Raw genomic sequence first — 12,948 nt, 5'->3', positions numbered from 1 at the left:
TCCTTCCTGTTAGAATGACCAAATATCACAAAAATAGGCTTCATGTTTTATTCAGTGTGGCATGAAATGACTGAGTGAACCTATAACCTCATCAGGAAAGTGTCTGATGAGGTTATGACTGAGGTCCCGTTTGCAGTAGACTTTGATAGAAGTAGGAATCTTTTTTGCATCCGCAGGTAGCGCCCCTCGTGGCCAGTAAAAAGAACGCAGGTTTAAGGCAGTTTGATGTTGACTTCACTTCTCAAAGTGTGTCCATCTTTTATTCCGTCTGTGGATAGCAGTGGCACAACAACACCCTTCCTTCCTAGCAGGTTAGGATCTACACATTTGTGCATTGTTCTGGTTGAGAGCCAATTTACTTTTATACGGTCTATACACAAACAGATTGAAGTACTGCAGAGCTGCCCTGCGCCACACAGCTTTTTTTCTTCTCGTCCCATTATGTAGAGAGAGAGGAAACCAACAGTGAACTGGCAATTAAAATGTGTATATTATGAATTATTACTTAAACTGGAGAGTATGTCTGGTTCTAGTTGGTTAGGGTTATGTTTTAATTGTTTAGTTGACCAGTGCTTTTGCTTATTGCTCTTGATTTCAAATAAACAAAATCATGTCATTGGAAGATGAGACTATTTAAAAATCATTGACACCATCGGCGTCCTCTTCATCATCAGCCTTCCTTCATCAACTGTTGTCCTTTCCAAAACTTCAAAGCAAGGACACCTGCTTACTAAAATGTTTCAGTAATGAAATGGAGTAAATCCCATCAGTTTAACCTTGAATGATCAAATGAGTGGTGTTACTCACCAGAGTTGCCCTGCGTGGTGTGTTCGCAGTGCATATAGGACACCAGAGCAATGTGGTCTCACACAGACACGGATCAGTTCATCAGCCTTTGGATTTCCCTTCAGGTTGATAACCAGTCCATGCTAAAACACAATAAAATTAATAAAAAAAGCTTTATCAGCTTTTCTTTGTAGCTGTGCTTTAAACAGTTTGAATACATTTTAATGCACGAGACATAGCAGCACTAATCTGCTCTTTTCACATATTTTTATAATTACGTACTTTAAATTAGCTCACTTCAAATTGCGTTTGTTATTGCATTGCAGTATAGATTATCAATAAATGAGCAGATTTTCTTGATAAAACCTGTGCTTCTGCACTGGATCAATTCCTTTTGAAGCAAACTAAGCCTCTCCCACCACAGACTTTCAATCAGAATAGACAAGCCCATCAGTCAAGTTACTCACAGTGTGTGCAAGAAATAACAATGAGAAGGTGTGTCTGACCAAAGAGGGATCCCAAAAGTCTCCAAGGCTTTTTCTTCCAGGTCATGTGACCTGTGGCTATCAGCCTTTCAGCAGAATGAGGTGACTGGACGTCTGGCTGATGGACCTAAACGGATCATATGAGAGCGTGGCCATGTTTAAATTATTGCATGTTGGCTGAATTATGAGGCTTTTACTAGTTTAAGATTTTATAAACTTGTCGGAACATGCAAATTAGATATAGACACATAAATATAGATCCTTTATTTAACAGTTTTCCTGCAGCTACTGTTCACACTGATTTTGTAGGGTAATTTTTGTGGTGCTTAATTTTGATCATATAGTTGTTAGTAGTCTCTTCCTTTAAGAATAGAAGTCTGCTAATAATTGGCCTGTAAGGGGCAATTGATGAATATAGCCACAAGGTGGTGCCTTGTTCCTCTGCTGCACACTCACCCATCTGCAAATATCAGATGCAAATATCAGCAATCAATGGTTGTCTGATGGTCTTACTTACTAAGTTTATCATCTGTAATCTGCAAAAAAGATATTGTTTATTAGGTCTACAATAATCCAATGGGATAAGTTTCCCCTTCCTCCTTCCTGCTTTTTAAAAATCATTAGTTGTATTAATAACTGATGATTTTATGTCAGTGCCTATCAATTTGTAATCAGCAGTGGGGATTTTCATTTGAAAATGTATATTTGCCCAGCTGTGCTACTATCATATTTTTTTATTGTGCTGTCACTGTCACAAATATAACTTCTGCTAACTCTGTGAGATCGATCCTCTTTCTAACACCAGTCAACACATCTCGGAGAGAATAGAAGCTCTCCAGCCTGGAAATAAAAGTTGTCAAACACTTTCAAATGCATACCTACACTTTTCTCGTACTGAGGCGTAATCATCTTTGACAATGTGTTGCTTATGGCTGCATGGCTGGATGTGTGAAAGACACGTTTGAGTTCTCATAGTAACCATTTGAACTGAAAAACCTTTAAAGGTTAAGTTTGTGCTGCTTCCCATGGCCTCTGTAAATCTGTGGCTAAGGCTAATGTGACCTCCATAACCAGGGTCCTTGCTCAGGAAGGTCCTTTCAGCCATGTAAGCATGATTGGTGCCCACATAATTAAAGACATTTCTATGTGTTACTTTACAGTTAGTTCAATAAGAAAACATTTATTTTATGCTCGAGTAAATTAAGTTTCAAAATTGAGCTTGTGGAGGAAGGCCGAAAACTCTTTGTGGACGTTTTTTTTTCCTCCAAAGCAAAGGTTACTCCTTTGGTTTTCCAAAAATGCAAGTCAGGTGCAAAGAGGAGAAAAGTGATTCATTAGGAGGGGATTGTGATTGAGGCCGTGGAAAGGATGTGAATTTGCTCTGTGTGTTTAGATAAATCAAATTTGGTACAAGCACTTACTTTACTGCGCCTGGTCAGCAGAAGCTTATTTAGATCAAATTAAGTGTGGCAGCTGGGTTAAGTGGATCTGTGGAAGAAAGAAAAATACTGCTGTAAGGGTGATGTGTAATATCTAAAAGCACACCGTTCACTCCATGATGATTTCTATGTTATCAAACTGCATGAACTGCAAGCTTTAAAGGGTTTCAACTTTAAAAATGAAAATGTGCTTAATGTTTCTTACATTGTGCGGTTGAGATGTTCACAGACAGCACTCCGAGAGAGGAGAGGACCCGAGTGGAATCCCTGAGGGGGAAAAAAGGATTCATTTATTAATTGCAGTATCAGTGTGTCTTGGGTTTTGTACGATAACAGCTCCCTGTGTCACCATCTGCCCACATCCCACTTAGCAGAGTGGGCACATGGGCTCGTTCAGGCGCAGCCACACCCAGCTGAACGACACACACACACACACACACACACACACACACACACACACACACACACACAGGGCAAAGGAGCTCCTGCATTGATGGCCAAGCCTCTTCTCTTTAGAAGGGAGTCACCGCCCTCTGCTGGTGCTCCATGTGCCATACACCACCCATTTTAAAGATATTTAGAACAATAGAAAAGGAGCCATAAAGAGGACAATTCGATAATTGTTTCCATAATTGATTGTTATATAATGCATATTACACACACACATTGTACAGTCCAAAATGCACATTTGTAACCTGTGCTTAGATTAAAAAAATTAGTTAAATGTTAAATTAATTAAATTTGATAATTAATTAAATTTTATTAATCTAAAAGGCTCTAGCTAAAAAGAAGGCAAGGGCACGCACTGAGGTGGACAAGGTGAATGCACAGAACACCTGCCATGCTCGACACACATTTCCACACTGGTTAAGAAAACTCAGAAATCTTCTTGAGGAATGTCAAGACGACTAATCCCGTGTCAGGGAGCTATAGAAAGCGTGCTAACTGGAAAAATCACAAATTGGTATGGGAATATGCGCCGCCCAGTATGGGAAGGCTTTGCGTCAGGTGGTTAAAACCATCCAGTACATCACCAGCACCCATTTGCTAAGCTTTTACATGATTTGATTCACATGAAATTCCAAACGTCCAGACTATGTTTGTTTAAGTTAAAAAACATATTTCAAAGTAATCTGGTCAGTTTTAAATGTGACTCATGCACATTTAGAATAGAATAGAATAATCCTTTAATTGTCCCACAAGGAGAAATTTGGTTGTAACAGCAGCCAGAAAGACACATATACAAACAAACAGTACACAGGACACAGAACAGAAACATACACAATTTGTCTTACATATTTACATATGGACAATGGTTACTATAAACAGAGTACTGTACAGTTATTAAATTAAATAAAAATAACTACAGATAAGAGGCAAACCAGGTTGTAGGTTTGAATATTTGAATATTTATATTCTTGGACTTTGGTCTGTGACTCATGCAAAGCTACTGTAGTATCTGGTGATTTGCGATCTTCATTTGCCTTATAATGATGCTAGAGATACACCAATCCAGCCATTTCCATTTCTGAGCTGATACAGACACATGGGTTAAGGGATCTGCCGACGCAGAGTACTGATCCTGTACCAGTGCTAAATTAATAAGCTGTAATGTACACTGCGAGGACGAGACTCTCATATACTATCACATCCAGTTTTTTGAATCAGGATCTGACAGAAATCTGATCCAAATATTGGACTGGTACATCTCTACTTGATGCAGCCCCTCATTTTATTGACTGTCTGAAATGTCCCCCTATAAGTCCACCCTAAGCTTTAAGTCGATGTTCCTCTTGTTGGTTGTCTCTCATTTAAAAAAAAAAAAAAAAAAAGAGAAATAAAAGATTGTAAATGCAAGTGGGTTAAACGTCAGTGCTGACACCCATAGCCGTATGGCTGACATGGCTATATTAGGGATATCGCCTCAACATGACATCACACAGATCCAAGGCTGGAAAGAAGCTGTTTGAAATGCAGCGTTTATAGCAGTCTCTGATATAAACCACAGAAGAACCTGAACTGTATTATAGATTATCCCACAGAGGTGCAGGTGAAAATGCAAATATCTTAAACAGTCATTCAGATTGAACCCCTGAACAACAGAGCAGGTAATGTCAATTTGCTTAATACTGTAAGAATAACATGCCATAGGAGACAATGTTAGGCACCCAGATTAAGTATTATGGTAACATATGCAAGTCCATTAGAATTTTAATAGTTTTTAATAGCTATATTCAATGTATGCTACGCTTGCATGTATATGTGAGCAGAAGATAGAAAGGGTGCAAAAGAGAGTACAAAATCTTACAATATACAACGAATACACACTCACACACACTCACGTACACACACCCACTAATCTCATCCTCAGAAGCGGGAAGGCGATCTGATCTTCCATTAGCTTTAGCTCTGCACTTAGGGGTGGGTGAGGGGTGCTGAGGTCCCCAGAGGTGAAACTCTATTAGCACGCAGCATGAAAGTCAATGAAAAGGACCCCAGTGTGCTCCAGTCCCCCGAGAATATTAATGTTTAATGATATCTAAAAAGGCTAATTCCCCCACCTCTTGCTTCTGCTCTTATCCTCTCATTAAATATCCTCACAATATCATCACCTCCTCAGATTAGAGCACTGACCCTGTCTACTGAAGGACTCACCCTTCACTGATGGTAAATGCATCCTTCTCTCATACACACACATGACATGAATGAAATTAATGTGCCGTTTAAGATGTGTTTAAGGGGAGACCATATGAAATATGGAGGTGTTAAAAAAGTGACTCATATGCAGGAAAAGCAGTGAGTGTTTAAATCAAAAGAGTAGGAAGGAAACTACATCTTGTGTCTCAGCGCTATCTGTGACGTGTGTTATGTAAAACCAGCAAACTTAGGCTTTTTGCATAATTTGTTAATTGTTTGTTTAATAACATCCCCATTAGCTGTGTCTTAAAGCAAAGTTGTTGTTCCTGTGGTACATGTGTATAAATACTATTACTAAATACTGAGCTCACTTGAATAGCTGAGCTCAGAGAGCTGTTAAACAAGGTGACCCAACGTAGTCAGCGAACGAGTGAATTGTTTCAGACTATTTTGGGTTACAACTTTGAGATTAGGCCAGGTTATATGAAGTATTTGTAACAAGAAAGTTGTGAATAAAGAGTGTAAAATTCACAGTGGATCTCTGTTCAGTCCCCTGATGTTTCATCTGGTCTTCTAGGAATAAATGAAAGAAGAAAGAAAGTACTTACTAATTTTGTGATTCAATTAAAAGCTAATTTACTTTTAGACTAATTGTTTAGTTTAAAAGTAAGGTCACTCAGACCATGGCTACTGTTAACACTGAGGCAGCAGCATCTGTCTATGTTTGTAGGTTAACAGCCACTTAGCTGTAGTGAATGTGTTTGTAGTGAATGGTCTTGTTGAATGCTTATATGTCAGTTCATTCGGACACAGCCTGAATGTTGATTTTCATTTCCTGGAGCCAGCTGGTTTTACTTTAAACTTTTCTCAGCTAATACATATATAGGGTAAGGTAAGGGGAGCTATTGGATTGTGACAGATAGCTACTGAACCAGTGTGTTGTTGTAGTAGTAGTAGTAGTAATAATAATAATACTTATTACTTGTGGAATAAACCAGTAAGTATTTCTAATGCCATAACATTATATTTTAGCAGCATTATCCTTTGTAATCAATAACTAAACAATTACTTGAATGCTGGCAATCACATATTACCTGATAATGCTGTGCCAGGCCTATAATACAGCTGTTTACACTTCTGATAATCTGTCAGGCACTACGGCAGTCAGTCCAGTTGTCAGTAAGTGATGCTCAAAAGCTGCATTGAGATTAAAAGGGTTGTGGTGGCTTTTGAAAACCTTGCCAGTATTTGGCCTTAAACAATTCCTCACTTGGCTAGTTGCCATGTCTGCTGCATTTTTTTTTTTTTTTTAAATGGACCACGAGTATAAAACGTTCTTCTAAAGTCATGTGCTGTACAGTATGAATGTGAACAGTGTGCAGTAAGTAGAACTTAAAAAAACTAAAGTTCACATTAAAGCACCAGCATGTCAAACCAAAACTTGGCCAAACATTAGCCCTGCCGGGGTACATTAACTGGCCTTGATCCAGACCACTGGTGTTGAGCCCCGCCACTTTAATGAGAATTTTAAGCTATGCCAAATAGCTTAACCCTCCAAAACTGACATCTGTAAATTTTGAGCTAGCTAGACTACAGCTATGTCTGATTTCGTTCAGCCTTATGATTCTCTTTGCTTGATTGTAACACTTTGAAGAACAGATCACTGATCACTTGATTGTAGTTAAAAGACCATTTTTAGCCCTGAAAGATGCCCTGGTTAGCATTTGCACCTGGACATGTTGTCACACTTAACAAGTGGATAGATGCTTTTAACATATGTCATCCAGCTGAATGTCAACAAATGAAATGAAAACATTACATCAGTGTTGTAATGATTATATCGCCTTTTAAGTAATGTTTGGGGGCATAAAAATTATGCTAAAGAAAAAAATATAAATTTCAATGATGACAAATAATATTTTAACTGAGGAAAATTCCATGTGACTCTGTGAATGCTGAAAAATGAGCATATTACCATAAGCTTGTTTAAATTGCTACGGCACCACAACAAATCAAGGCATTTAAAAACACAGATGGCTCTCTTGCACACATGCGCACACAGCAGATCAACCCCAAATGCACCAGCGAGCAGGAACTCACACCAATACGTTCCCAAGGATACACACAAATGCACAGTGCAAGCAGGCAAAAAGTCAGAGGAAATGCTTATGCCTACAAACACACTCAGGAGAGGCTGCACAGCACTTAAGTGGTCACTTTTACACACAAAGGCCAATCACAGGAGCTTAGCTGGCCCCATCAAGCTTTTTAGTAAATGCTGCCGCACTGAAATTGCTTGTTTAGTTAACCCTGTATGCTACGGAGAGAAATGAAGCTCCATCACTCCGGTCTGAATCGTGGCAAATGCCTAGCTTTGAAGTCATTGTGTGTGAGATGACTAGGCCTTGTCATTTGTGAGGAGGGATTAGTCATGCTATTTTTATTGGAGAGTGTGCATCAGCTTTCTTGAGTGCTGCGTTTTAAGGATTTTTGCTTCTGAGGTGTTTTCGCCCGTCACTGACACTCTGTGAGCAACACACACAGAAACATTTTTACATTGTCGTGAATTTCCATTATGACTTCACAGAGAATTAAAGTTTGCTGAACTTTGATGTGCACTTGCTGCGTCACTGGCCTACATAATATCACTTTTATAACTAAATCTTTAGTTATAAAAGTGATATTATCCATACCTCACATGTTGTATATTATTTATTAAAGCCAATTATATGCTGTGGATGAAATCTATCACTTTGCAGCTGCACTAAATTCTGATATAGCTGACTTATAAAAATAGCTTTGTTCACATTGCCAAGTCTAAAGTTCTTTATAAACAAAAGCTATAAATTATGAACTATATAAGCTATATATACCTTATAGTATTTAGCAGGATTTTAGAGCATAGAGGTGCTATGCTCTAACATTCAGACACACTTTTTTCTTTTACTTGAACACTTAGACTTGCTCAAGTAGAATAGTCAATTTACAGATTAAGCCAGCTGTGCAGTCTCTCTCTCTCTCTCTCATATATTGCTATTATAGACAACAGTAATCTGGTGCTTCACATCATTGCCAGTTGACTGACCCACACCAAGTGGGAATGTTAGGAAGTCAGAGATGACATGAAGACTGAAAAGCAGGTTAGAAACTCTACATGTTAACTCGCAATCACTTTCAAGCTGCTGTTTTTCTTCACACAGCAGCTACTAAGAAAAGGTATTAATACTACTACTACTACTACTTAATAATAATAATGATAATGATAATAATAATAATAATAATGAAAAGAACTATAAGCCAAATAGCTGCCAGCACAAAACTGCAACAGTATCCAACTGATACAAATGACAGCCAGTTTGGGGCCTTTGTGAAAGAGAGGGAAAGCTTTCTTGGTAAGAAATCGGCTTATGTGCCCAAGCAGGAGGAATACTTTAGTTTCTCCTGAGGTTTGAGAAGCTGTAGATTAGGATGATGCAAAGGCAAGCCCAGCTGCCACTAATGACATAAGATATATGGTTCTAACATTATTTCCATGTAAAATGAGCACTCAGATGTTAGAGGTTATGGTCTTAACTTCAGTTTCAAATGTGGACATAAAGTGAAATACCAGAGATATCAATGTAAGTAGACCTGACTTGAGCTAGCAAAATAAATGGGTACAGTGAAGGAGCCGAGGCTAGATGGCCAGTTAATTGACCACTAATGGCTTCGTAATCACAAATGGATGGAAAATATGAATAAATAATGCTAATAGGGGTTTGCCGTTAGCATACCTAGATGCCCAATCAAAATAAGGCCTGTAAATGGGAAGCACTGGAGACATTGGACTAAAACATTTAATTTATTGGGACAATTTATAAATTTCAATTTTTGTCCAAAAGTAACATTTAAGCAAAGCACTTTTTAAAGTCCTCAGTCCGAGAGTATCGATCCTCGAATATTGCTAGTTATCATGAATAAGACTCTTATCTGTGTTCTTGGATTTCTACTTGACTGCGCAGAGCTTCCACATCCCATTGATGGATTTGTTAGTGTGACCTCCATTTAAACGGAGACATCGTTTTCATTTTGTTATAAATATCCATTCTCTCACACTGCCACGGTGTGATTATGAGCCTGTGCTGCACCTGCACGTGGGCAAGGCCGTGTTTTTGTCTTGTGGATGATACGCCTGCATGAGTTGTAGGGAAGGGGCAAAAAGCAATTGGTGAGACTTCGAGTGGAGATGGAATTGCCAGTTGTATATCTTAAAGCTGGACATATTTATGTCCGGAGAGGCTCGCCTTTCTGCCTGCTCATCACACAAACTGTCTGGTAGTCAACCGTGTGGTGTGTGGGGTTTCTGCTGGTTTCATGTGCAGTGTTGATAAGACGAGACCCACTGCATGCGCATACTGTTTACTGTATGCGATTACACATTTATTTCCATTTGCATAATGTTTATGTTTGATGTAAATAAATTACAAATCCCCTAAATTCTAATGTAAGGTGGGAGAAGTTATTTCCCATCATTTATTTACTAAATATTAAGTTTACATGTGTTTTACTGTGATGATAGAAGTATTGCCAGAATTGGTGAACATGAACTATAACCTTTTATTTTGTGATTTAAAAATAGATTGTATAAACTATGCATCTAACTACAGGGAGTGCAGAATTATTAGGCAAATGAGTATTTTGTCCACATCATCCTCTTCATGCATGTTGTCTTACTCCAAGCTGTATAGGCTTGAAAGCCTACTACCAATTAAGCATATTAGGTGATGTGCATCTCTGTAATGAGAAGGGGTGTGGTCTAATGACATCAACACCCTATATCAGGTGTGCATAATTATTAGGCAACGTCCTTTCCTTTGGCAAAATGGGTCAAAAGAAGGACTTGACAGGCTCAGAAAAGTCAAAAATAGTGAGATATCTTGCAGAGGGATGCAGCAGTCTCAAAATTGCAAAGCTTCTGAAGCGTGATCATCGAACAATCAAGCGTTTCATTCAAAATAGTCAACAGGGTCGCAAGAAGCGTGTGGAAAAACCAAGGCGCAAAATAACTGCCCATGAACTGAGAAAAGTCAAGCGTGCAGCTGCCAAGATGCCACTTGCCACCAGTTTGGCCATATTTCAGAGCTGCAACATCACTGGAGTGCCCAAAAGCACAAGGTGTGCAATACTCAGAGACATGGCCAAGGTAAGAAAGGCTGAAAGACGACCACCACTGAACAAGACACACAAGCTGAAACGTCAAGACTGGGCCAAGAAATATCTCAAGACTGATTTTTCTAAGGTTTTATGGACTGATGAAATGAGAGTGAGTCTTGATGGGCCAGATGGATGGGCCCGTGGCTGGATTGGTAAAGGGCAGAGAGCTCCAGTCCGACTCAGACGCCAGCAAGGTGGAGGTGGAGTACTGGTTTGGGCTGGTATCATCAAAGATGAGCTTGTGGGGCCTTTTCGGGTTGAGGATGGAGTCAAGCTCAACTCCCAGTCCTACTGCCAGTTTCTGGAAGACACCTTCTTCAAGCAGTGGTACAGGAAGAAGTCTGCATCCTTCAAGAAAAACATGATTTTCATGCAGGACAATGCTCCATCACACGCGTCCAAGTACTCCACAGCGTGGCTGGCAAGAAAGGGTATAAAAGAAGAAAAACTAATGACATGGCCACCTTGTTCACCTGATCTGAACCCCATTGAGAACCTGTGGTCCATCATCAAATGTGAGATTTACAAGGAGGGAAAACAGTACACCTCTCTGAACAGTGTCTGGGAGGCTGTGGTTGCTGCTGCACGCAATGTTGATGGTGAACAGATCAAAACACTGACAGAATCCATGGATGGCAGGCTTTTGAGTGTCCTTGCAAAGAAAGGTGGCTATATTGGTCACTGATTTGTTTTTGTTTTGTTTTTGAATGTCAGAAATGTATATTTGTGAATGTGGAGATGTTATATTGGTTTCATAGGTAAAAATAAATGATTGAAATGGGTATATATTTGTTTTTTGTTAAGTTGCCTAATAATTATGCACAGTAATAGTCACCTGCACACACAGATATCCCCCTAAAATAGCTAAAACTAAAAACAAACTAAAAACTACTTCCAAAAACATTCAGCTTTGATATTAATGAGTTTTTTGGGTTCATTGAGAACATGGTTGTTGTTCAATAATAAAATTATTCCTCAAAAATACAACTTGCCTAATAATTCTGCACTCCCTGTATAGATGGTGTAAAAGATGGAAGTAGCCACTGTGAAGTCCTGTTTTGAGACCTTGAGGTGATAAGTTTGATGATTTCTTGGTGTTTTAAATTAGATGTGACAAGACTCAGCAAGACTCATGTCTGAGAGTCAAACTGTTAGAAGTGATTAGCAAAGGAGCATTCTCTGATTAATCCTCCTTACTGACACTTAAAGTTTACAAAATTATGTTTTATTCATTGTGATGTAAAATGAGAGTGTGGCTATAAAATCATCAGGAATGTGATCACTGAAGCCAGGACAGAGGACTGTGTTCCATTAAACTTCAACAGGACTGGAAGTCTTTTAACAACCGCAGGCATCGCCCCCTGGTGGCTATTAAAAATAATAAGTAATAAAGGTTTAAACCCCAAAGCATTTGCTTTACTTTTCCAACTTTAGAAGCTATGTCCATCTTTTGTACTGTCTGTGATTCTAACAAACACATTGAACAATGGTTACTGAGCTCATTTAGGCCAATTCCATTTTTAGATTAGAGAGAAAACGGTGCACAAAACCAGTATAAACATTCTACTTGCTATCTCAACTGGTTATTCAGTTAAATGGAGAATGGTCCCACTGAAATCCCGCTAATCAGTGTAAAATAAGTGCAAATTAGGAAAACAACAACCGCTGGACAACAAGAATTGAAAGCAATCTAAGAAAGACAAACAAAATAAAGAATAGTGGACTTAGTCGAAACAGGCTATTATCAATATGAGGCAAAAATATTAACCTGGAGAAAGAGCAAACATGATAAATTCTGTCTTTGAAAAGATACAACACATGAAAACTTGCTACACAATTTTCAGAATTAGCATTTTTACATGTTAATACAGTTGCATCGTGCGTATGAAAATTTCAGTAAGGATGTTTTTTTGTTCTAAAGTATTTAAAAAAAGGTTTAATTGTGTGAGAGCGTATCAGACCGTGAGGCCAACACACGAAACTGCACCTCACTTTAAAAAAAACCTGTCTTTATTAACTTCTTTTCATCTTTCCACAAAACGACAGTATTCACTGACATACGACTTGAATTAAAATCATATTTTTAACAAAAGGATACAAAAAGGGAAGTTTGTGACAAAACCATATCGGTCCTAGAAAAGCACAGCTCCTTCTAACTATTCTATTACAATAGTGGCTTTGCTACAATAACCCAAATCCTTCAGTCACCCAGGTACGGTGTAACCCAGCAGTTCCACCTCTGTTGAAAAATGGCCAGTTTCAGTTGCAGACTTTTCGTCATTCGCTCCATTGTGTTAGACCTTTTTCAGTCTCTGTACCCACTGAGTTATGGATGGTGGTTCTGTTTTTTTCTAGTGTACAGTTATCATTTTCTTAGCAATCAGTAAAAGTATCAGTAGACTGTGCCT

General features: G+C 38.7%; 1 protein-coding gene across 9 annotated transcripts in view; it reads right to left on the bottom strand.

Moving 5' to 3' along the window:
* Window positions 1-12,948, bottom strand: part of pcbp3 (poly(rC) binding protein 3) — an 81,118-nt gene that overhangs the window by 46,629 nt on the left and 21,541 nt on the right. For 7 of the 9 annotated variants that reach the window (XM_084908839.1, XM_084908841.1, XM_084908844.1 and 4 more), the window contains exons 2-5: window positions 2,916-2,977; window positions 2,693-2,759; window positions 1,293-1,398; window positions 808-929 (exon numbers count right to left, since the gene is read on the bottom strand). The gene's annotated coding sequence lies outside the window, so the exon portion shown is untranslated. Of the gene's footprint in view, window positions 1-807; window positions 930-1,253; window positions 1,399-2,692; window positions 2,760-2,915; window positions 2,978-12,948 lie in introns of all 9 variants that reach the window. The other 2 variants (XM_084908837.1, XM_084908838.1) reach the window with 2 other exon arrangements.

This window comes from Perissodus microlepis, chromosome 16 (genome assembly GCF_051167445.1).
Source record: "Perissodus microlepis isolate ML-2025 ecotype Zambia chromosome 16, ASM5116744v1, whole genome shotgun sequence".
NCBI lineage: Eukaryota > Metazoa > Chordata > Actinopteri > Cichliformes > Cichlidae > Perissodus > Perissodus microlepis.
Note: the sequence above shows the minus strand (reverse complement) of the source record. Positions and strands in the feature narration are given on the sequence as shown.